General features: G+C 44.7%; 1 long non-coding RNA gene across 1 annotated transcript in view; it reads left to right on the top strand.

Annotated features, from left to right (window-relative positions):
• The window catches only part of LOC126461434 (uncharacterized), a 34,140-nt gene extending 15,102 nt beyond the window's left edge, over positions 1-19,038 (top strand). The window contains exon 2 of the long non-coding RNA XR_007585947.1: positions 18,715-19,038. This is a non-coding gene — a long non-coding RNA (uncharacterized LOC126461434). The remainder of the gene's footprint in view (positions 1-18,714) is intronic.
• The last annotated feature ends 6,209 nt before the right edge of the window (positions 19,039-25,247 follow it).

Genomic DNA, 25,247 nt, shown 5'->3' with positions numbered 1-25,247 from the left:
GAACCATTTTTAGTAGACTGAGGGAATTCAGTAAACAGGATCACAACAATATGGTGTGTCTGCCTCGCCCCCTCCGTCGACACAATTACGTAAGCAGTCGATCCGTGTGTGTGTGTGTGTGTGTTTTTTTCCGCTGAGCGTATTGATATCGTGAGCGAGAGTCGCAGGCAACTATGGCCTGCGTGTTGAATCACTGTAATAGGCGGAACATGTTTACCTGTGCAGACGTTATTGCAACTCTGTTAGACGTTGGGATGGAAGGGAGATTTACTACCGCTGAACTATGTGATATTCATTTAATTTATGGCGAGGCAAAAGGTGTTGCAGCTGTACTAGTTAATCAAGAACGCTTTCCGCAACGAAGACTTCCTGTACGACCGACACTTGTTGCTGTTCACTAAAAGTGTACTCCGTTAATCCTATCTGCTAAGGATCCCACACCGAGCACCAGTATTCCATAAGATGACGTACAAGCGTAGTGTAGGCAGTCTCTTTAGGAGATCTATTGCATCTTCTGAGTGTTCTGCCAATAAAACGCAGTCTTTTTTTCTTATTTCCAACAATATTTCCGAAGTGTTCTTCCTGATTTATGTTATCCATAATTGTAATTTATTTAGTTGAATTTACGGCCGTTAGACTTGATTGATTTACCGTGTAACCGAAGTTTAACGGATTCCTTCTAGCACTCATGTGGATGACCTCACACTTTTCATTATTTAGGGTCAATTGCCAATTTCCGCACCGTACAGCTATCTTTTCAAAATCGTTTTGCAGTTTGTTTTTATCTTGTGGCGAGTTTATTAGATGATAAACTACAGCATCATGTGCACACAACTTAGGATGGCTGCTCAGATTGCCTCCTAAATCGTTTATATAAATAAAATTTTGCATTTAACTCTGTATGCGAAAAGTATTGTCTGTTCTGATATGCTTTAATTTTATCATTAAATAAATGATGACAGAAAACAATTTATGAGTACGTATTTAACCTGCATAGACTCACAGATACTGCCTCCGTAGTCTGTTGCCAGCTGCGCATTCGGCACACCCGGATGACGCACAGCCATTTATTGCGCCGTGAGGACCCACCTCTACGTCGCTGCGGATCCGCTTTGACGGTGGTCCACATTTTGTTGGCCTGTCCCCTTTTAGCTGTGCTTAGGCAGACGTTTGCGCTGCTTGATACGCTCCCTGCCCATTTAACAGATGACACTGCCATGGTAGGCTCAGTTTTCGTTTTATTCGGGCAGGGGGATTTTATCACTTAATCTGTTTGTAACTTTTTTGTTTTGAGTCTGGCCTTTGGCCTACGATTTTCGACTGGGTTATTTTTTTAGTGTGTTTATAGGTGGTTGGCTTTTCCTTTTTTGTCTCTATGGTCGGCCAACCATTGTCACACTCTGTGTGATTATAATTCCTTTTGTCTGGTCTCTGTCTGAGTCTTTCTTGTCCGGTGTCGTCTGTTGTCATTTCCATTGTTCGTTTTTATTCTTATTGGGTGTTTGAAGTTTTGGAAACAGGGACCGATGACCGTATCAGTCTGGTCCCTTCACTCCCACAAACCAACCAACCAACTGCCTCCGTACTGCCCCGCGCAGAAGGCAGAGGCCCAGAACGCGAAGAACGTACATTGGACACTGAGGAACAAATTTTGGACCGAGTCCACGAAGCATAGCCAGCCAAGTTGGTGTGTCGCGCATTGTCGTTCATCGCACTTTGAAAAAGGAGCGACTGCGGCCTTACCACATTTAACGTGTACAAGCTTCGGAAGAGCAAGAGTTCCCTCCGCGACGAGAATTCTCTGAGTGGTTTCTGTTACAAAGTGAGCACCAGGATTTTGTAGACAGAATACTCGTCACAGATTAAGCGTGTTTCACTTGTGACAGAATAACTTATTTCCATAACATGCACACGAGTAGGGTACGCAATACGCGCCAAGTGGTACCAACATATTTTCAACACCGCTTTTCCGTTAATGTGTCGACGGGTATAATCGACTATCTCATTACAGGGCCTTATTTTTTAACCACCACTATTGATTGGTAACAATTACGGAATCTTTCTAGAGGAAACATTGCTGCCAGCTACATCAGAAGGTTTTCCGTTAGCGATACGCCATAACGTGTGGTTCAACCACAATAGCGCCCCATCCCACCTAATCACAGAGTACGGAGATTTTTTAATCAGGTGTCCTCAGGACGATGGATAAAACGTTTTGGGCCATTTCGATGCCCAGCACGCAGTCTTGAGCCGACCTCTGTGACAGAGCGGCTCTAAGCGCTTCAGTCCTTAACCTCGCGGCTGCTACAGTCGCAGGTTCGTCCTGCCTCGGACATGGCTGTGTGTGATGTCCTTAAGTTAGTCAAGTTTAAGTAGTTCTAAGTCTAGGGGACTGATGTCCTCAGATGTTAAGTCCCATAGTGCTTAGAGCCATTGGAACCATTTGAGGACGCCGGCCTGATTTAAATCCACTGGATTTTCATTTTTGAGGCCGTATAAACGAACTTACTTATACTCGGCAAAAATAATAATAATAATAAGAAGTAGAAGAAGAAGAAGAAGAAGAAGAACGAACTTACGCAGAGTATTTTAGATCCTGCCAGTACCACAAAGAGAAATGTGTATGTGTGTGAACAAGTGCGACGAAACTGGGTTCGCCGTAATGAAATGTGTGCCGAATCGAACGGTAAGCCTTTTGAACACTTACTGTAGTGTGGGTGTAAGAGGAAACAAAGTAATGGGCATTTCATTTTCGTTGCGGTACTTTTGCAAAAAAGGAAGATAATCTGAATTTAATTTTCATTATGGTATTGCTGTAAAAAGAGCAAACCGTGGACAGCAATTAATGCACAACAAATTACATGGTATAAAGTGGATTTTGTATTAAGGGAAGCACTTTTTACTCGATGTTAGCTTCTCATTACTACCACAAGCTTCGTTATGGCAATGTTGTAAAAGATAAAACATGTGGTTGTACATAATTCATTATTTTACGTAAAACGAACTACCGGCTCTTGACAAACTAACGACTGTTTACATTACTTGTTTCGGTAGCAACTGGCCTTCCCGCCGGCCGTTGTATACGTACAATGTTTACATAGCTATGACTCGTCCGTTACCCTTCTCTGACCGCCGCGTCGACTTGGGCAAAGCACGAGCAATGTCAATGTCTGTCAATTGACTGCCGGCCGATGTGGCCATGCGGTTCTAGGCGCTTCAGTCTGGAACAGCGCGACCGCTACGGTCGCAGGTGCGAATCCTGCATCGGGCATGGATGTGTGTGATGTCCTTAGGTTAGTTAGGTTAAAGTAGTTCTAAGTTCGAGGGGACTGATGACCACAGATTTTAAGTCCCATAGTGCTCAGAGCCATTTTTCTATTCTGATGGCATTGGCTGTGTCACAGATTCCGCAGCGCATGTTGCAGTTAAAGACAATGTCATGCCTGTTTTCCGGCGCGCACGCCCGATACCGCTCGAACTGCGCGACGCCGTAGCTGCTGAACTTAAGCATTTGCAAGACAGTGGTATAATTGAACCTCTTTCTGCTACGCCATGGGCTTCGCCTACAGTGTGTGTGAAGAAACCAAACGGTCGTCTCGGTATTTGTGCTGACTTCAAGTCTACAGTAAATCTCCAGACAGTGGTAGCTACATTTCCCTTACCGCGACCTGCAGACGTTTTTGATAAGCTTGGTGCGGGAAAATTCTTATCCAAGATTGACTTGGGGGACGCATACTTTCAGATTCCACTCGACGAACAGTCGGAGCGCTATTTTGTGATAAACACGCACCTTGGATTGTTCAAGTTTCGCCACCTTCCGCTCGGTTGTGCTTCGGCTCCTGCTACTTTTCGGTCTTACTTGCAGCAGTTGTGTGCCACTGTCCCTGGTTGTTCCAATTACCGGGACGATATAGTCGTATCAGGCCGCACCCCTGACGAACATATGCAGAATTTGCGTGCCTTATTTACTGTACTTTTGCAGGCAGGACTAAAGTGTAACAGAGACAAATGCAATTTTTTTCACACTGAGATTCAGTATTTAGGACATATGATTAACGGACAGGGTATCCACCCCTCGCCGTCACATCTCAGTGTGATTAGAGACTTGCCAGCACCCAGGAACTTGAAAGAACTTCAGTCTGTGTTGAGCAAAATGACATATTCGGTTTATACCAAATGCAGCGCAGATTTCAGCGACTTTGCATCGCCTTCGGCGTAAGAACGTTCCTTTTGTTTGGTCTTCGGAATGTGAGACTGCTTTCGACAAGTTCAAATCTCCTTTGTTGAGTGATCGCTGTTTTATTCCTTTCGATAACTCCAAACCAGTTGTTTTGGCTGTCGATGCATTCTCTCACGGCATCGGAGCGGTTCTCTCGCACCGCATTAATTCTGTCGATCGCTCAATCGCTTTTGCGTCTAAGTTGCTCAATTCTGCCCAGAAAAACTATTCTCATATCGAGAAAGAAGCCTTAGTTATTGCATATGGAGTAACTCAGTTTCATGATTATCTGTACGGTCGCAAGTTCTATTTGGTCACCGACCATAAGCCTTTGACGTCGTTATTCCACCCGTCAAAGCCAGTTCCGGCCCATACTGCACAAAAATTGCAACGTTAGTCTTTGTTTTTGTTTTACTACAGTTACGAAATCTTGTTTCGGCCTACGGCCCAGTATGGCAATGCTGATGCTTTGTCTCGTCTACCTATCGGTCCTGATGAAGTGTTTGATTCTTCTGAACTGTCCTGCATGTTTATTGATTCGCAAGATAAGGAATTAGCTGATGCTTTTTCCGGTGGATTTTCGTTGCATTGCTTCCGCGACAGCCGCCGATGCTTCTTTGCAGATTCTTTTGCAGTATATTCGTACTCAATGGCCTGCATCTACTACGCAGATTCGAGATCCAGTTGTTCGACGTTACTTTGCGCAACGTCACAACTTGTCTGTATACCACGGCGTTATCTTGTTACGAACTGACAATGCTCAGTCTCGAGTGGTTGTACCTCTTTCATTGCATTCGGAAATTCTCCGATTGCTGCACGCTGGTCTTTGGGGTATCATGCGGACGAAGCAATTAGCTCTTCGTCACTGCACTTGGGTCGGCATTGATAAACAAATCGAGAATTTGCTTGCTAACTGTCGCTCTTGCGCGGAGCATCAGTCTGCTCCCCGCCAGCGCTTCTTTGCGTGGCTGACACCTACTGCGCCTTGGCAGCGCGTTCATATTGATTTTGCGGGTCCTTTCTGGAACACCCACTGGTTGATAGTTATTGATGCGTACAGCAACTTTCCTTTTGTTGTACCCATGTCTTCTACTACATCTGCCAGTACTATTTGGGCTTTGACGTCTATTTATTGCATTGAGGGCCTTCCTGAAGTTATTGTCTCCGACAATGGCCCCCAATTCGTGTCCTCAAAGTTTGAAGCGTTCTGTGCTGCTAATGGCATTCGCCATCTGACCTCAGTCCCGTTCCACCCCCAGTTGAACGGTGAGGCTGAACGCTTTGTGCGCACGTTTAAGTCGCAGATGAGGAAGTTGCGTGCCACGCACACCCGCGAGCGCGCACTCTGGACTTGACTTGCTTCCTATCGCTCTCAGCCGCGCGGCACCCGTTCCCCAGCGCAATTGCTACACGGCTGCGCCCATCGGTCGCTCCTGCAGCTATTGCACCCGCCGCCGCTTGCTCCCGCTGCTTCACCTCGTTCTGGCTTGGCGCCACATGCTTTGGTGTTCTATCGCGTTTTCTCTGTCAGGCAGCGCTGGGAGCAGGGCCGCATTCTCTGCCAGCTTGGCCGCGCCTTATTTGTCATTTTAGTCCCTCCGCCACTGTCAAGCGACACCGGAACAAGATTCGTTTGTGCCGTCCTCGGTTTTCTGGCGCTGGTTGTTTTCTGGCAGAAGTGGAGGCTTCGCCGCTTCCGCCGCCTCAGCCCACGGCTCCACCGACGGCTCCTCCTCCGCTTGCGCCTCCGCCGCGGACGCGAATGCTGTCGTCGCCGCTTCTGGTCCGGTCACCTGCACCGGACGGGCGCCTCTCGCCGCCACCACGGCCCTCCTCTGGCCGCCGCTGCCGCCGCCGTGTTCCTCCGCAAGTGCCGGAACCGATGGACGCTGAGGTTGCTGTCATACCACCGCCGATGCCGCCGCCGCCGCCGCCGCCGTCGCCCATGGAGATCGTAACTCCGCCTCCTCCTCCGAACATACCCAGTAGCGGTGCGCGGCCTGGGCAGGTTTTCCACGGGGCGTTTTCCTCACCCGCTCCCAAGCAATTCGGAGTCGCGGGTGGACAGCACACCCTGGCAATTCCGCTGTCCGCCCCCACAGCTGCGCCGCCCCTGGGTCCCACCACCCGCCGTCGGAAACCATACTCAACGACGGTGCATCGTTTCAGGGGGGAGGGATGTGGTATCGATAGCAACAATGCCACAGCATATTAAAGTTTATAGGCTGGCACTACAACAGACACCGATGACAGCGCCCTCTAGTCGGTGCTGTCCAGATCTATGAGCTCCGCTCCAAATTCTGCCCATTTCATTGAGAACAGACGGCTTGGAACATCGCTTAAACTACAATGTGTGTTGACTTGCCATTGAGACTTTGAACTATTCACGATGGGATGTACGCAAAGTTATGTAACCATTTATTAACTTGTTTTTGCCCCTAGTAAACATCTATAATTTTAAACGCAGTACCAACGTGTTTTACCTCACCTGCTCCTACTTCATTCGGCCAACGTTTCAGTTTCCAGGAGCAGACCCACGCGCCGCCTTCCAGGCCGGATACAAAATTCCCGTTTTTGGGCAGTTCGTGCAGGAACTGCAATAGCTTGTGATCCGTTACTAAGTAGATTTTTCTGCCGTACAAATAGTGGTGGAATTAGGTGACACCATACGCAATAGCCAATGCCTCTTTCTGTATTTGGCTCTGAGCACTATGGGACTTAACTGCTGCGGTCATCAGTCACCTAGAACTTAGAACTAGTTAAACCTAACTAACCTAAGGAGATCACACACATCCATTTCCAAGGCAGGATTGGAACCTGCGACCGTAGTGGTCGCGCGGTTCCAGACTGTAGCGCCCAGAACCGATCGGCCACTCCCGCCGGCTCTTTCTGTATTTGTTAATTGTTATACTGATCTTTGGACAACACTTATGATGCGATAGCAATAGGCCTGTCTTTATCTCCAAATCTGCGCGAAAACACTGCACTGATTCCGTAAGAGAATGCGTCAGCTTGCAATACAACTGGTTCGTCAAGATCAAAGTGAACCAAGCATCTGTCACTGAGCAATGAATGTTCAAGTTTATAAAAACTTCTTGCTACTCATCTGTACAAACAAAGAGGATGTTCTTTGGACGCAAGCGATACAATGGAGCTGTGAATTCTGTAGGATTCGGTATGAACCGAAAATAGTAGTTATTTTTTGTCCAGTCTACACTTTAGTCCTGCATCAAATAACACACGAAACAAAATACGTAAATTTGCAATGTGTTCTTCAGGTGTGCGACCTGCTACGACAATATCGTTTGAACAGTTTGGTACTTGAGCAGCCAGCTGTTCCAAATACCGTTGGAAAATGGCGGGTGTGGAAACACTGCCAAAAGGCAACGGCAAATATTTAAACAAGCTCCAATGAGTGTTCACAACACACACGAATTGAGATTCTTCATCTACTGGTATCTGAAGATACGCGTCAACACAGAGGCGAGTGCGACCTGAAGGTTTGGGGATTAAAACCAGTGGACTTGCCCACTGACTAAATTGTATGGGCGCAATAGCTGTCTTGCAATTCTTTAAGTTCAGCAGCAACTCTGTTCTGTAATGCAATGGGAATGGAATACCAAGCAGTGAAGATTTACAACAATATTACATTTGAGAGCGTAGACGTGAAGTGAGGGGCTTCCATGATTTGTCGAGCCAGAAAATCTCGTCTCATTTGTATTTCTACAGCTTCCTAGATCTCTGCATCCTAGAAGGATGAGGCTGTGGCCAGTATCTCAACTTTCCCGTAATGAATGAAATGACCAGTGGAAATGAAATGTCCAGCCACTGCAAATTTGTTGGGCAGTAGTAGGAGAGTGTATCACCTATGTTCAACGCAACGCATGTTTTTCACTACGTATTGTTTATCATACGTATCTTTTACCACACTCGCGAGGAATTTCGAATACACCCATCTTTCGCAAAAGCAGGTCACGTTCACAAGTCCCTGAAAACCTGCCGTCTTAGCCAGTGGAAGGGAGATGGTATCCACTTTATACTTCTTAATTACTCTTGCAATTTTTGAAGAAATATTTCCCATTTATGGTAGAAGGCCGCTGACCTTATATCTCTCTCCTTGCAGCTTTCTTCTTCATTGGTTTTGTGTTTTGCCTTCCAGAGTTCGCTTAACCCTTTACCGTACCATTTAGCTCCACGAAATCCGTGCTCAAGCGTTTGGATGATGATGACGATGATGATGGTATTTGATTTGTGGGGCGCTCAACTGCATGGGTATCAGCGCCCGTAAAAATTCCCAATCTTTACTCTGTCCAGTCTCGCCACTTTCCCGAATGATGATGAAATGATAAGGACTACACAAACACCCAGTCCCCGTGCAGCGAAAATCCGGACCCTGCCGTGAATCTAAACGGGACCCCGTGATGCAGGGGCAGCAATATTAGCCGCTAGACCACGAGCTGCTGACAAGCGGTTGGTTGGAGACGACGTTTATTAACCGGGACAGCGTGATGAGCGAGACAGTCACAATACAAGTCAACATGTGGATTCGTTTTACGTAGCTGTACGCTTATTTGTCGCACACGAGACAGCTCTTCTCAAAGCCAACATTAATTTAATTCCTCTTTATTTCTATGTATATATATAAATGAAGAGGAATTAAATTATATATATATAATACGTACGTGCCTACAAATAAAAATCTTCTTAGACATATTCAGGTGTGTCTTTTACAGAAGCAATTACATGACTCCTAAAAGTAGACAGTGTCAGCAAAAAAATTTAAACGCAAGAATAAATGCTCCCCTTGAAAGAATTTCTAATAGGAAAAGCCCACAACTCTGACTGAGACTTAATAGTCCTGCTTCGTATGGTAGTTGTCGTTTCACTGCTTGCTTCGTGTTTAATACAAACTTTGCACAGTCTTGTTAGGTGTCTTTATTTAGGCGTCGGATCGATATGTTTTGGGAACTGAAACAAATATTCCACCTGGAGTCTAAGAGGTATTTACCAAATGAAAATTTTTCACGCTTTTCGTAGCCCGGTAGCCGGACATTTTAAAAATTACGTCTGCTATATTTATTCGGTAACCAACATACATCTTTTGGTATATATGAAGCGGAACTATGGGCCTCATGGAAAAAGGGGCGACCGGGCTGAGTCACTCAGTTTGACTGATCACGAGGTGTGGCCATTAATTGCACGCGTTGATCACGTAGGCTGACGTGAAGATCAATGAACTATACTTGACGGAATGTATCTGGAACATCTTAGGTGATTAGAAAGTTAGTAGACAGGAATACAATTAAATACTTAGCTTTAATTCAGCATCAGCGGTGACCGTCGATCTTTACTTTGTACAATAATATTTACAAGTGCAGTTATAGACCGAACTGCGAATACTTCTTTACAATTCTGATTGCTTCACACATTTAGATCAGTTGTCAATGCATAAACTGTATGTGGCGCCTGACTTAGCTGAAGGCTATGCTAACTGGCGTCTCTGCAAATGAGATCTCTGAAGTTATAACAAGTGAACCATTCCTATTAAAGTCGGCTGTTGAACTAGCCAGTGCGCTAGCTTGTCTCATAAGATCAGCCGAGTGGCGACTCGCGGGTCCGATGTGTACTGATGGACTGCGGCCGATTTGAAGCCTACGACCTATCCAGTGGAGTCCCTTGCGGTGACACCACATTTTTGTCTTCTCTGACTGAGTATTGTTTTATGGACACTGTACGTATTCAACAGAGACAAGTCGGACATATAAAAGAAAAGTTTGGCTCCACTTCCCTTCTCGCAAGACAGACTCGTGATGTTCACTCTTTGTTCGAATTTAGTGCCACGATTGTGACTCAAGAAACTGATGTTTGGTCCCAAAATGTTACGAGTCTGTGTTTTCAGAGTACTGCAAGGGAGTAATTTGAGGTTTTGTACGTCGATTCTTACGGAATATTTGTTCTAAGAGCACCAGTTAACTCTGTAGGCGGTAACTATCGGGCAATACATAAGCCCTGTGTAGTGAATTTTTAAATAAACTCACAGTTTGCGGAAGATGGCGGTAGCTAGACGCCTGCAGGTGTAAATCGGTACTGGTAGGGCTACACGGTGTCCAAAAAACTCGTCTTCCTTTCGTTGACGATTGAGTTTTAAGACATTGGTGTTTGAGCGACAAATTGCTCTTCTCTTGAAATCCCGCCGGATGTAGCGATAGATCAATCTACAGAACTACCTACCTATACGGTGGCGAGGTCACTGGGCAAGCTGCGATGCGATACGTACACCAGCACCAGATGGCGTGGGTGAACAATAGCGGCAAATCCAAGGATTTCCGTGTAGACCGCACTTCTCTCAGCTCGCTGACGTGCACTACCTGATCTATGGTGGACTTATTTAAGACACTTCGGGATTCTACGTCATTTTCTGGACACTGTTATGGTTTCTGTTGTTCCCTGCCGTCGACGTTTTGCTTACATACGGAGACGTCTACTTCCCTAATGCGGTGCCGACTATATTCGACAACACACTGTGCTTTCCGTGAGTGCACCGCCGCCGTGCCAAATGGCTCTGAGCACTATGGGACTTAACATCTATGGTCATCAGTCCCCTAGAACTTAGAACTACTTAAACCTAACTAACCTAAGGACAGCACACAACACCCAGCCATCACGAGGCTGAGAAAATCCCTGACCCCGCCGGGAATCGAACCCGGGAACCCGGGCGTGGGAAGCGAGAACGCTACCGCACGACCACGAGATGCGGGCCCGCCGTGCCAACGCAAGCGAGAAAGTGGTTCGCATTGCAGTGCTGCCCTGTTTTCCAGCACTAACGTTTGAATTAGTCAATGAATTTCCAGAATACATTATTAGCAAGTGGGTATCCACCGCCAGACGTATTTGTGTTTCTTCTGTTGAAGAGGGGTCGCGATTTTTATTTTCTGTGATTTTTTTGTACTTGACTGGTGTTAAAGAAAACCCGAGTTCTTGAAGAAGCAGACATAACAGCACAACACATGTGGACTCTCTCCGTCTCCAAATTGAATTCTCTATCGAGACATTCGGCGATGTTACCACACGGTATTGGATTGATCTCTCCTGGAATAAAAAAGCAACCGGAATCACTCAACAGAGGAAAGTCCACTGGACTTGACGGGATACCAATTCGATTCTACACAGAGTACGCGAAAGTACTTGCCCCCCTTCTAACAGCCGTGTACCGCAAGTCTCTAGAGGAACGGAAGGTTCCAAATGATTGGAAAAGAGCACAGGTAGTCCCAGTCTTCAAGAAGGGTCGTCGCGCGGATGCGCAAAACTATAGACCTATATCTCTGACGTCGATCTGTTGTAGAATTTTGGAACATGTTATTTGCTCGAGTATCATGTCGTTTTTGGAAACTCAGAATCTACTCTGTAGGAATCAACATGGATTCCGGAAACAGCGATCGTGTGAGACCCAACTCGCTTTAGTTGTTCATGAGACCCAGAAAATATTAGATATCGGCTCCCAGGTAGATGCTATTTTTCTTGACTTCCGGAAGGCGTTCGATACAGTTCCGCACTGTCGCCTGATAAACAAAGTAAGAGCCTACGGAATATCAGACCAGCTGTGTGGCTGAATTGAAGAGTTTTTAGCACACAGAACACAGCATGTTGTTATCAATGGAGAGACGTCTATAGACGTTAAAGTAACCTCTGGCGTGCCAAAGGGGAGTGTTATGGGACCATTGCTTTTCACAATATATATAAATGACCTAGTAGATAGTGTCGGAAGTTCCATGCTGCTTTTCGCGGATGATGCTGTAGTATACAGAGAAGTTGCAGCAATAGAAAATTGTAGCGAAATGCAGGAAGATCTGCAGCGGATAGGCACTTGGTGCAGGGAGTGGCAACTGACCCTTAACATAGACAAATGTAATGTATTGCGAATACACAGAAAGAAGGATCCTTTATTGTATGATTATATGATAGCGGAACAAACACTGGTAGCAGTTACTTCTGTAAAATATCTGGGAGTATGCGTGCGGAACGATTTGAAGTGGAATGATCATATAAAATTAATTGTTGGTAAGGCGGGTACCAGGTTGAGATTCATTGGGAGAGTCCTTAGAAAATGTAGTCCATCAACAAAGGAGGTGGCTTACAAAACACTCGATCGACCTATACTTGAGTATTGCTCATCAGTGTGAGATCCGTACCAGATCGGGTTGACGGAGGAGGTAGAGAAGATACAAAGAAGGGGCGTTTCGTCACAGGGTTATTTGGTAAGCGTGATAGCGTTACGGAGATGTTTAACAAACTCAAGTGGCAGACTCTGCAAGAGAGGCGCTCTGCATCACGGTGTAGATTGCTCGCCAGGTTTCGAGAGGGTGCGTTTCTGGATGAGGTATCGAATATATTGCTTCCCCCTACTTATATCTCCCGAGGAGATCACGAATGTAAAATTAGAGAGATTAGAGCGGGCACGGAGGCTTTCAGACAGTCGTTCTTGCCGCGAACCATACGCGGCTGGAAAAGGAATGGGAGGTAATGACAGTGGCACGTAAAGTGCCCTCCGCCACACAGCGTTGGGTGGCTTGTGGAGTACAAATGTAGATGTAGACTCTCTTCCTCTCCAAATTGAATCCTCTATCGAGACATTCGGCGATGTTACCACACGGTATTGGATTGATCTCTCCTGGTAACGGCAAATTTTTCTGGCGATATTTTTATTACTCGCATATGATGCACAATAAACGCACCGATCGGACTGTCCCTCACCGATACTAAGCCTGTTGAGCTTGTAGGGCTATTCGGAATCTGTCATGTAAGAGGGCCTGCTGAAAAGTTATTTTTTATTGTGTTCTCGGTCGACTTTCCCGCATCGTTGACGCAAGTTGCACCCTTTGCCGAGCGCTCCGTATTGAATCGTGTAACATGGAGGTGTGTACGGTAAGTATGGCGGTGCGTGAGAAACGGCGTGCTGTAATGGAGTTGGTAACCGCAGAGTTCGTCCACACACGGATGACCATCTCCTTCAGCAAGACAGCGGCAGACCACACATCAGAGCTGCGACATGTGCGTCAGTTAGACGGTTTGGTTCATTGTCATCGATCGTGCATGCATGCAAACATGCTTGCATGTCTGAGGGACATTGTATTCTTAAGATACAGACATTGTATAAATACAGCATCGTAACACTTACTGATGTAGGACTGCCTTCGACCATTTCACTTTGATAGTGATGAAGTGATGCAAGCAGAGGTGAGGTTAGGGCTCCATCAACAAAGTCAAACATTCTACAGTGACGATGTCAACTAACTGTGGTGTCGTTGAAAGAAATGTGTTCGTCGTCATGGTGATCATGCTGGGAAATAAATATGCAGATGTGAAGAAAAACAATATAGAAAGTTAATAAAGTTTGTTTCATTTAAGAAGCTTTTAAGAGATTTCAAAAAAAAATCTGAGACACGCCCTCGTATTCGGCTGTCATTTGATAAAGAACATTTATAGATTAAACAGTCACATTCGTAGATAGAGATAGGCCTTCCACGAGCCATTTCTTCCTAAGTCCACGTCGTACTTACTAGTCAGTTTGTTTTTCCAGATTTCATAGTCAATAATTATGTTCTCTTGCTGTGGTATCGAAAGTGACAGTTTACTACTTTGTGTTAGTATTTTTAGGTTAGGATATCTCGCTGTGCTATGGAACATGGCAGTTAGTTTACAATTGTAACACACTATGTTGGTGTATGACAAATTGCTCATCATTTACATTATTGTTGTTCCGTTATGCTGACTCTGAATATTATCAGCACTCTATCACTCACCGCCTCTCAGAGACCCACAGACGAACACACATTAGACATTTATGCTTTCAGTAATTGTTCTATATAATAGGAATAGTTATCAACCAAATATGATACCAGGTTGTGTTAGAAGTTAATTCCATTAGCTGTTACATTCTGCACCTTAGTTTGTATGTGGTCAAACGTTTGTATCGGTGGACAGTTGATTCCTTTCTGTGCCCGCACTAGGGAATCAGGGACGAATAATGTATGTAATTCGTCTTTCGAGTGGTACAGGGTGGTTATAATTAAACTTCCGCTACTTGAAGCGGTGTAGACGGGAAACTAATTACCACATGGCTACCGAACACCATGTGAATAATGTTCAGATTGCGTGCGGCAGGTTTGCCTTATTAATAGTGTTAGTGCCATTGCTTGCCGTTAGGCTCAGATGACGTTCGGCTGATAATACATACAAGCATCAGCGAGCATTACAGTTGCAATCAGCCAGCATGGATCTGGACAAGCTGAGCGGGGCTTTCCACACTAAAGCTGTTTAATCAAAACAACAGCAACAGTTCTGCTGCTCTTCTCGACTATCGACGCATTAAACTAACACAGAGAGGTCCTCTTTCCGCACCTGGACTGAAAAACATGATTCAGAATTTAGAAATAACTTGCGATTTGGTAATATCCCCCGGAAAGGCTGGCGGTCATTTGCGCCACAAACTGTTAAAGAAGTTTCTGTTACTATGGCTGAGAACGCTGGAGACAACGCGCGATGTTCAAAAAGTGTACGAGCTTTGTCAGACAGCGAAACATTCATGGTCCACATCGCACTTGAGATGTTTCAGGCAGGAGTTGAGTAATCTTTAGTCCGATTCCAAGGCTGTCATGAACGCAGATGGTCATCATATTGGGCAACGTTTGTAACTTATTTCTCTTCCGCATGGTCTTTCAAATGTTTCCACAAAGTTTCTTTGTCCTACTATAACACTAACGTGCCGTGAAACACGCTAATTGTACCCTCTGAAAGGCTTTAAAAATTCGACCGTGCGTTTGTCTAATGGAAAACGGTATCGGACCAATAACACACCCACCAGTATTTTATGGGGAGAAAAAATTGCACAGACCTCATAATAATGACGGCCACAATCATTAGCATTACTTAATCAAAATACTGAAACATCACTGCATGAAGTGCAGAACTAATTTTGGACATGAGGGTCTTCTATCTTGGCTGACATGAATAACACAAATAAAGATAAATAATATCTTAAGTGCACTGTTTAAGCTTCTCCGCATATCGCAATATTCTTTCCTAATAGGAGAAGAATATGATGGGGACCCATAAACTGGTATAGTTTCACTAGCCAAGGTTCTCTGATGATTGCAAAGCGAAAACTATCTCTAAAAGCTAATCGTTCAATTAAATTACTCTGTGAAGTAATAAAATGCAACACTGGGCTTAATTAACTTCAAAAGGAATCATTGATGATGGGTACTAAATCTACACTATCTTCGGAAATGTGCATAACTTCAAGTCTGATAGTACTACCGTAAATCGGTTCATTAAAGCTTTATACGTATTTGTACTTTAATCACCTGTGAAGCAGGTATTCTTGGCAATAATATTTACACGATCTTGCACTGTAATCCTGAAAAACCATATTTTATAATATACTAAGGATACTTTAGCAAAACCGTATCCAACTTCACTTTTATGGTTTAAGCTTTTAAATAATTGTTTTCACTTTCCTATTGGTTGATATTTAAATTTTTACAATTAAACTTTCTACCTTAACAATTTCTCTTGGAGTAGTCCATAAACAAAACATCCTCATTTTACTCTTACTTTAACTTTTGCTACTCACTTTACTTTAGACAAAAAATCACTTCTAAACACATGAATGTCAGAATTATTCTTTTGAATCAGGATACTCGGTTTTAGTACCACTTTGGTGAGGACCCTGCGTAGGTTCGTGATCAGGATTGAAGTTATGGTTTCGAACACTAATTGACATTTTACGTGATTATTATTGAAACAACGCACTAATTAACTGGTCCATGCTAATACACATTACATAACTGAACGTATGAAGTCTGTGAAGCAGTGGCGAAGATTAGTGGCAGGCGCAGTGGTGGCTAACTGTACTCACGACTCTTGATGAGCGAATGCTCTATAAAATCTCTTCTTGGCGTCGGATTTTCAACATGTTAGAGCCATTCCATTATTCCCTGACTACCAAATAATAACCAGATCCACATCCGAGGCAAATTCATTCTAATGCAGCTTCCAATTGCCTCTCTTAGCACCGTCGAGGTGTACCGTGCGAAGACTAGCCACATACTGCATGCTGTTCACACAAAGGAGCCGCTTAGTTCGACCGCCAAACCCACCTTTTACGTCTCGCCATGCCACTTTCGTTGCGGAGGGACTTCCCTACAGCGCTTAGATGTTACAAATACCAGTGCCCTAAGGATAAACCAGCTTTTAACGAACACACTTCTTTCATAAACATATTCATATTACAATAATTTAAAATTTCAACATATTCTTTTGCTTTTATCGTATATACATAACAAAACTCTTAATTTTCTTACCGTCCATCAAGGAGTTCAAACAACACAGAACGTACACTTCATAAAGTGCAGATACACAATTACTCAAAATAAACCTACTTCTAATCGATATAAATGTTACACTACAATCACTCGTCTGTCATGGGGGTCCCTCTCAATTAGCGGAAGTTTAGTTATAACCGCCCTGTATACTCAACACTATTTGTTTTTGAATTGCGATTGATTGACGACATCAAACTTGCTTAGGCCTATTCCATGACAATACAGCGCGATGTAGTCGTCCTTCTCAATTTGAAAATGTTCACAAACTCCCAAAATCTAGGATAGTGCAGGATAGCTTCTTTTTTCCAAACTCTCATATTATGGGCGTCACAGGATGTTTGCTCACTTTCTCCTGGTCGACTCACGGTCTAGAATAGACTTCTGCTCTTTGTTACAGAGTTTGAGCCACTCACCGCTATAATCGCAATATCTCAGTTATAAAATCAACATATGGTAACGATGTTATAGCCTTCTGTAAGTTGCTTCTTTGTTAAGTCTACTCCTTCGTTGCTAACGATTTCGTAGTGTCTTACTATCCATAGTAAATAAAGTTCTCACTTAATTTTCTTTGATTTTGGTGTGTCTTGCACTATTTCCGAAATGTAGGCGTATTTGTTAGTTTACTTTCCCAACCACTAACTTTGTAGGCCTATTTGTTCCAAAACGCATTCTGAAACCATGATTGTCAGTGCACTCTCGATTCCTTGATTTGCGTTGTAAGTTGCTTCTCTCATCGGATAATAATGACGTTGCCGTAGTCGGTAGCGGACAATTCAGTTCTGACACGTCTTTCTGAGGAGCGTTTGTGAAATCACTCTAATCTATGCATCCCAAAATATGTAGTTAGTGTCTTTCATTTCAAGGCACACTCAGAGCGTTGATAACTAAGAAAAAATGTACGCGTCATTCTCAACAATGAACATCCCGTGGTAGGCGTTACTAGGGAAATAAACGCACAAGCTCTGCCGCAATGCGAATCATTACCGGAACTTGGTACTCCGTATATTTTTCCTCGGGGAATTGAGTCTTCAGGACGTAAGTAGCACGGCATCGTTTCTGTAGCGTTAAGTCGAGAATCTGTACCAACACAGAATCACCTAATCGAGTCGCATATCATTAGCGACGCTGTCAGCTTACAATAATCCAGTCAGCATCAACTCTGGAACAGGTCCGTGTGGCTCTGTTCTAAATTTAGACTGTGGAAGTTACCCATAATAGAGCACAGAAAACGAACATTTTATCCTCTGTTAACGTATTGTGTGGCAGTCAGTCGCCGCTCTATGGCAGACATTATTTATCACGGGGCCCAATTTGATTCTACCGTGGGAGGAATTGGTACAGATTACTTTTGTCATAGGGCTCTGCACTCTACTATCGTTGTACCACTTGTCTGTATAAAGAGTGAGCTTTTTCCTGTCTCTTAAACGGATTCATTACAAAATAATTTAGAATTAAACATTCTTTTCGCATCAATTTATTCAGTTTATTATTAAATATAAAATTATTTTCTTAAGATAATTTAGCGGCAGTACTTTCATACTGTACTGTAACGAAGTAGTGGCAAATTTGGTAAAATGTTGGTATGATTATGAACGAAAATTTGAATTTTGACGCATCTTAAACTATCTTCGTTTCAATTTAAAGAAAAACAGCCCTCGGTCACTATTTGTTAAAAATCATGGTGTCTACAGCTTGGAGATGAGTATAAGGGTGTATTTATTAATACGGTAACTTCGTAGGACTACTTTGTATCTACTGTTGCTTGTTGTTCGCGTCTGTCAGTATGTTCGAAAGATCAGTTCGTGTAGTGTGCCAATAGAGATCCCAGAATAGCGTATGCTATAGAAGAACTGAAGATTACAATGTGTTTCATTTTAATTGATTCTTCTATCGTTTGTTGCTAGACCAACTTAATAATTACTATAAATGAAAAACACAGTATCTTGGATGTTCTGCAGGATTAATTTATTTCGTTAACCGGAGTTTGGCTTACTCTTTTTTCGAGATTTGTTGTTAATACTGTTTTTTTTTCATTTATGGGGCATTTTCAGTTACCACTGAACTATCAAATATGACGTTTGTGGTGTCACCGCCAGACACCACACTTGCTAGGTGGTAGTTTAAATCGGCCGCGGTCCATTTAGTACATGTCGGACCCGCGTGTCGCCACTGTGTAATCGCAGACCTAGCGCCACCACAAGGCAGGTCTCGTGATACGAACAAGCACTCGCCCAGTTGGACGGACGACCTAGCTAGCGACTAGATGTACGAAGCCTTTCTCTCTCATTAGCCGAGAGACAGAATAGCCTTCAGCTAAGTTAATGGCTACGAACTAGCAAGGCGCCATTAGCCTTACAGTGATTGTAATTAAAGTCTCCTGTGTATAGTCAAGAGCGATGTACCACAATCATTGATTAAAGATAAGTATTAATCCAGCTACGTACTTTTCTTCATAGCATTAATTACGTAGCCTGTTCCAGTACTTCACGCCCACCTGCGTTAGTCTAGCGTGCATTTTCAGCCATCTCGACCTACAAGGTGTTGGCCCAGCTGCCGACACATCACATGGCGACGAGTCTACAAAGGATCTTGTGTTTTACTTTGCCCTAATTTATTTGTGTCATGGCTTCGCCAAATTCTCCAGATGTACTGTCCGAATTTTATCGCTTGCAGAATCAGCAGACGCAGGCGTTATTGGATGCTCTTGGACAGCTCGTCCAGGGTCAACGTGCGCTGCACACCGATGCGGCCGCCGCCGCTTCATCGCTACCGCAGCCACAGCATGCTGTTGCACCTCAATTCCGACCCGTTGATGCAACCCACGAGTCCTGGCAAGAGTGGTCCCGTCAATTCGCCTTCCACCTCGCCGCCTACAGGATTCGAGGTAATGAGCGGCAGCCGTTTTTGTTTCTTGTGTCGGTGTGTCCACCTACCGTGTGATAGTGAAGTTGTTTCCCCGGCGCGACGTAGCAACTCTGTCCTACGAGGAAATTTTGTCTGCATTAGATGTCTATTTCAAAGAAACAGTTAATGTGGTTGCCAAACGGTATACGTTTTTTCGTACAAAACGTACGGCCGGTCAAACTAATAGGGAGTGGGTAGCAACATTGCAAGGACTTACTAGGGACTGTGCCTTTGACTGTGACTGTGGTCTTTCTTATTCAGATACAATGGTACGTGATGCAATTGCACAAAACGTTTCTGATGTTCGCATACGGGAGCAAATTTTGAAACTAGTTAATCCCTCCCTTCAACAAGTGATAGACATATTGGATAGACAAGACACACTTGACTGTGCTCAGGACTCTTTTGAAACTTCGCCAGCAGTGTGTCACATTAACCGGCACGCCGGGCGAGCTGCGCTGCCCGGTCAACTGCCCTCGCGCAAACAAGCGCAGCTGCCGCCGCGCTTTAAGCCTCGTGTGCCGCGCCAGCCCACAAATGCAGTGAATTCATGCCCGCGGTGTGCTACTAAACATTCGCGTGAACATTGCCCGTCACGCCAAGCTATTTGCTTTTTCTGCAATAAGAAAGGACATGTTCAAAGTGTTTGCCAGGCCAATGGTATTCAACATCTGACATCCGCGCCGTTTCCGCCTCAGTCAAACGGTGCCGCTGAACGATTGGTCCGGACTTTCAAGTCACAGATGTTGAAATTGAAAGAGTCGCATTCTCGGGAGGACGCATTGTTGCTCTTTTTGTCTTCGTATCGCTCTCAACCCCGAGATGGTCGCTCGCTGGCTGAGTTGCTCCACGGTCGTCCACATCGCACCTTGATGTCTTTGCTGCATCCGCCGCATCAGGTTCCTTTGCAGCGGCAGACTCCTGCTTTTGCTCCAGGCGACGTTGTATTTTATCGCAACTATCGAGGTTCACGGCGTTGGCTCGCAGGGCGTATTCTTCGCTGCCTCGGCCGCGCGATGTATTTGGTTTTGGGGGCCTCTGGTGAGGTGCGTCGGCATCTCAATCAGCTGCGCCTCTGTCGTCGCACGGGTTCTGCCGCTCCCCGTCTGCTTTCAGCGACGGTGCCGTCCGGTCAGCGCCCTGGGGACCCATCTACTGGCTCGCCTCATCCCCAGGTGTTACCGACGATGTCTTCCATTTTGCCCCATGGCGACGCGCCGCCGCAGCAGCCGCCGCCGCCGCCGCCGCCGCCGCAGCCGCCGGTACTCCGGTCGGCGCCGCCCGCATTCGACGCTTCGCTGCAGCCGCCACGCGCCTCCCAGGGTCACGCGCCGCCGATCGCTTCCCGTGACCAGCTGTCCTCCGCCATGGAACTCCCACCCACTCCGGACCACATGACGTCATCGCGCGTCGGCTACCCCGAAGCAATGGAGGTCGACCCTTTGGCCCCTCCTGTTTCTTTACGGGCGCATACACCGCATGTTGACGTGCACCTTGGACTAGGTTTTCAGGCGTTTCCTAGCTCCCCTCAGACCGAATGGCCGGGTGCGGGTGGCACAGCCTCGCCTGTTGTTAGGCTCCCCACCTCATCGCATATGTCAACATGGGGTCCTCCCCACAGCGGACGGAAGCCTTATCTCACGACCGTTCGCCGATTTGCGGGGGAGGAATGTGGTGTCACCGCCAGACACCACACTTGCTAGGTGGTAGTTTAAATCGGCCGCGGTCCATTTAGTACATGTCGGACCCGCGTGTCGCCACTGTGTAATCGCAGACCTAGCGCCACCACAAGGCAGGTCTCGTGATACGAACAAGCACTCGCCCAGTTGGACGGACGACCTAGCTAGCGACTAGATGTACGAAGCCTTTCTCTCTCATTAGCCGAGAGACAGAATAGCCTTCAGCTAAGTTAATGGCTACGAACTAGCAAGGTGCCATTAGCCTTACAGTGATTGTAATTAAAGTCTCCTGTGTATAGTCAAGAGCGATGTACCACAATCATTGATTAAAGATAAGTATTAATCCAGCTACGTACTTTTCTTCATAGCATTAATTACGTAGCCTGTTCCAGTACTTCACGCCCATCTGCGTTAGTCTAGCGTGCATTTTCAGCCATCTCGACCTACAAGGTGTTGGCCCAGCTGCCGACACATCAACGTTTATCCAATGTTCAGATTATTGTATGTTCATTGTGTTTGTACTCGCTCTCTTTGTGTGGCGTACCCTATTTTTCCATTTTGTTCACCAGTGCTATACTCTGTCAGACACTGAACGACAGTTGCAGTGTGGAGACGGCCTTGAAAGCCGAAAACTGGTTACTGAAAAGTTTAAACGTTCAAATGTGTGTCAATTCCTAAGGGACCAAACTGATTAGGTCATCGGCCCCTAGACTTAACACTACATAAACTAACTTAAACCAACTTAATGCTAAGAACAACGCACACACACACACCCATGCCCGAGGGAAGACTCGAACCTCTGGCGGGGCCGGCCGCGGTGGTCTCGCGGTTCTAGGCGCGCAGTCCGGAGCCGCGTGACTGCTATGGTCGCAGGTTCGAATCCTGCCTCGGGCATGGATGTGTGTGATGTCCTTAGGTTAGTTAGGTTTAAGTAGTTCTAAGTTCTAGGGGACTGATGACCACAGCGGTTGAGTCCCATAGTGCTCAGAGCCTCCGCGGCGGGAGAGACCGTTATTGAAGTAAATTAGTTCTCCCAAATAACAACTATATTGAGCTTTTCATTTATTTTCTTTCTTGTTTTTTTTTTTTTTTTTTTTTTTTTTTCGCTTCGGCCAGCTGGGTTCACACCAGTTCAACTGTCTCTCTTTCAGAGCTTTAACAGGGACCCAGTGTTCCTGCCACAGGTTCTGGAATTGTTGTTGTCTCACTTGGGTTAACAACTTCCCTATCTTCGGCTTCTGCTTTTCATGGATATCTTCGTGCGCTCGTAATTTTTTCTTAGTCAAGTCATATCGTAGATATCTTTAGGAGAAATTTCCAGTTCTCGTAGATCTTCTTCGACTTCTGAGAACCATGCCTTTTTCGTTATCTTATCCTGAAACTACCGGTAAGATTATACTCATTTCGGTATCTTTCGTTATCTTGCTCATGTCACGTGGCCATAAAAGGCAATCCTACTTTTTCGCATCGCATCACTATCTTCTCCACGTGTGTATAAACTTCATTTCATGCGTAACCCTTCTGTATTCATTATTTTCTTTGACGGGACGCGGGATTCTCCTCAAAATCTCTTACTTCGGCCTAAAGTTTCTCCTCCGATAGTCTTTTCTTGTCCATCGTAAGAGTCGCTGATCTAGATAGAGCTTCCAATTGTGTATCATCACATTGCAGTAGTGTCTGTTTACCCTGTATGGCTTTTAAGGATATCGATCACTTCTAGCAGATTCCTTAAGATATGAAACTTCCTGGCAGATTAAAACTGCGTGCCCGACCGAGACTCGAACTCGGGACCTTTGCCTTTCGCAGGCAAGTGCTCTACCATATGAGCTACTGAAGCACGACTCACGTCCGGTACTCATAGCTTTACTTCTGCCTTTATCTAGATGAGCAGTTCGAAATAAGGTCAACATGTCCCGTGCTGATTAAGAATTCTGTGTTTACAAAATTAAGTTCTTCCTGCAATTTTGATAAATTCAGCGCCAGTTTATGTTTCCGTATTAACACATTCTCTATTTTATTTGGTGGTACAATAATTAATAAAGTAAAATGTTAATGTCATATGACATTGTTGGGTGAGAAAGCCCATGGTATTTCGTCAGGCTACTGTCAGAGAGGGTGTAGTTTCTCTGTAAGCTCTACCCCTTTCCCTTCATATACGTGACTGTCATATGTGAAGCTGTGGAGTATATCTGAAATTACTAAATGGGTGTTTAGCGCAGTGTTACATTTGTGTTGTGTGGTGGTGGTGGTGGTGGTGGTGGTTGTGGTGGTTGTAGTGGTGGTTGTGGTTCTGAGAGGGGAGGATTTTATGACGAAAGGAGGGATAGGGGACAGGAGAACGAGAGGGTGAATCTCAGTGCAGGCACTTGGCTACTCTTGTGGATTAGCACCAGTGGGCTGCTGAGCCCCATCAGACACAGATTACCATGAAGTGTCATATTCCCACTCTTAGAAAGAAACTGCAGAGAGGCTTGGGATATAATCCTGGACATAGGCATGAAGACTGATGATCAACAACTTTCCCCTTGCTGGACAAATACAAACACTGAAAATTTCATCCACTACCAGCATTATTACCAACTTACCTCTGAGGCAGAAGCCTACAGACAAGGACATGTTATTGACATTAGCTACGAAGCAGGTTTTCTAATAAAGTGGAACTACTTAGGAAAATATGTTTTTCTGTATTATATTTTGGGTGATTTATTTTGGAGAAAAGTTTTTTGAAAGACATTAAGGTTACTATATTTTTTCATCTTGTTTGCTTTGCTCCATATCTTCAAAGTCCTCCAAAAGTTTAGGGACAGATTTGAGTAGTTTGAGATAGTTAACTGTTCACTGTTCGTGTAGTGTGCCAATAGAGATCCCAGAATAGCATATGCTATAGAAGAACTGAAGATTACAATGAGTTTCATTTTAATTGATTCTTCTATTGTTTGTTGCTAGACCAACTTAATAATTACTATAAATGACTGGTGATCAGCAACTTTATGTCATCAGCTCCTTGCCCCTCGCCCGTTGGCAACCAAATTCTAGCAGTGGAAACTTCGTACATCACCAACATTGTAGCTAATTTACCTCGAAGTCGAGTACCACCGTACAAACATGCATTAACGATGTTGTAGCTTATTGGTGAAATGGAACTACTTAATGAAACATGCTTTCTGTACTATACATGGTGTAACGAGCATAAGAGATACTTTTATATATGATACCTTAACAGATATGTAGATCAGTGTGTTGTTTGTTTTTCCTTTCATGAAATGCTCTTCCTGCAAACACATCAAATAATTTACTGCTTGATGCTTTCTGCATGGTCATATCTGCACTGCTATGTGAACTACCCTGCAGTATAAACTAACCATTTTGCATCCACATTCCACATTTCAACACCTGAGGCAGGGCCCAGGTGAAAATAAGCATTAATAGCTTGTTTGTGCCATATGTATCTTGAGGTACTAACCAAACCAAAAAAGAGGCTACTCCTAATAATTATAATTATTAGTCTACAAATGTAGTAAATACTGATGTAATGTTGTTCAGTTCTCTGTCCTCAATCACCAATAAAAATATCTGCACTTATACCTTTACACCCTGTATATATGACCACTTTTCTTTTTTTGGAGAATGATATCTCAGATGGCATTTACTTTACTGCTTATTTATTTTGATCTTATTTGCTTTTCAGCACATCTACAGGGTGTTCAAAACTTCTAGGAACAAGACTTGTGTACTCTTGAGATAGTAAACTTCTGAGGCTGGTGATCAGCAACATTATGCCACCACCTCCCCTCTACTCGGCAGCTAGCTACTGGCAGTGAAAATCTTATTCTCCACCAACATTGTAAACAGCTTACCTCTGGGTCATGAGCCACCAAATACTAATGCTTTCACCTTTCATGGAAGCAATTTGTTATGAAGAATACGATGGTGAGAGGTGGTGTGGTGGGCCCAGTGGATATGCTGTTAGCAGTTAAGAATGACTTTTATTGACTTCAATACATGACATAGTGAGGCAGCCCAACTTCCCTCTGTTGTCCTTGCCTGGTGTTGGGATATGGC

The sequence above is a fragment of the Schistocerca serialis genome, chromosome 1, assembly GCF_023864345.2.
Source record: "Schistocerca serialis cubense isolate TAMUIC-IGC-003099 chromosome 1, iqSchSeri2.2, whole genome shotgun sequence".
Classification (NCBI taxonomy): domain Eukaryota; kingdom Metazoa; phylum Arthropoda; class Insecta; order Orthoptera; family Acrididae; genus Schistocerca; species Schistocerca serialis.
The sequence above is the reverse complement of the archived record's forward strand: the minus strand, read 5'-3'. Positions and strand labels throughout refer to the sequence as shown.